Genomic DNA, 1,164 nt, shown 5'->3' with positions numbered 1-1,164 from the left:
CATTTCAAAGTATGTTCGAGTCTAATGTAACAACATATTCTAAGTTTACTTCACATTTGACATTTGTCCTGAAACGAGTTCAAGGTTCGTTTCCAGTGCAAACACTCATAAGATCACCAACAAGGTCACAAAAACACCACCAGGCTTCTCCACCTTTTGAATAAAACTAAGAAATAAAAAGTGAAACATTAAAAATCCTAAATTTGTCTGACTCCATTGCAGCCGCTCCTGCTCACTACTTGATTTCACCTTGTGGGGGCGCCCAAGTCTCACAAGAGAGAGTCTGTCTTCTGCTGCAGTTCTACCTCCGTGTCTGAGCTCTTCATTCATTTGACATATTGTGATTACTATTCAACATGCCACATGTCAGTGTTGCCAGAATGCAGATCCAGTAGTTGTATCTGATCTGAGTTCTGTGTCGTGCCATCTAGTGAAATACTCTAGAGGGCACTGCTGAGAGTACAGCCAGAATGTGCACACGTCATGAAGCATCTGTCATGTGAACACTAAACAGCAAGTGCATCTCCAGCCTCATCTGTTTTATAATTATATCAGAGACAAATATCATTTCTAGTATTTGTGTTCTGTTTTCACTGAGTTTCTTAACATCTGCTCTTCAGGTTTAGATGAATGTCCTGTTGCCCATTGATGATGCTGGTGTAGCACTTGTAATGGCTCCTGGTCCTGAAGCTGCAGCCCCGCTCAGCCTGAATGAGGTGGCGTTTCCTCTGGAGATCTGCCTTTGAACAGCGATGTCCGGCTCTGAAGCGCTCGCTCTGCAGATCAAACTGGTCTCTCTGTCTCTGCAGGAGGGATAGAGCCTGCCCAACTTTATCCAGTGGATGACTGGGTCTGGTACCAGGCTGGAAACTGCAGGGTAAGATGCAGCTCTCGCTAAAACGTGGTGAGACCAACATTCAGACACTGAAAAAACAACCAGTTCAGGATCAATCAGGTGAATAGGAAGTTTCTTCAGCGCAATTAGAGCATTTGCTCAGACGGATTGTGAATGTAAATATCCTGATGAACCGTTTGCCTGTCGGGCTAAGCATTAGTTGTTATGCAGAATATCCGAGCTGCTTACAAAAACAACCTCTGCCACACGAGGCATTCAATGTAAATTGCATTTACTGTCAAACCAACAATGTTGGACTAAAAGAGGCT

This window comes from Hippoglossus stenolepis, chromosome 19, assembly GCF_022539355.2.
Source record: "Hippoglossus stenolepis isolate QCI-W04-F060 chromosome 19, HSTE1.2, whole genome shotgun sequence".
In the NCBI taxonomy this organism is placed as follows: domain Eukaryota; kingdom Metazoa; phylum Chordata; class Actinopteri; order Pleuronectiformes; family Pleuronectidae; genus Hippoglossus; species Hippoglossus stenolepis.
Note: the sequence above shows the minus strand (reverse complement) of the source record.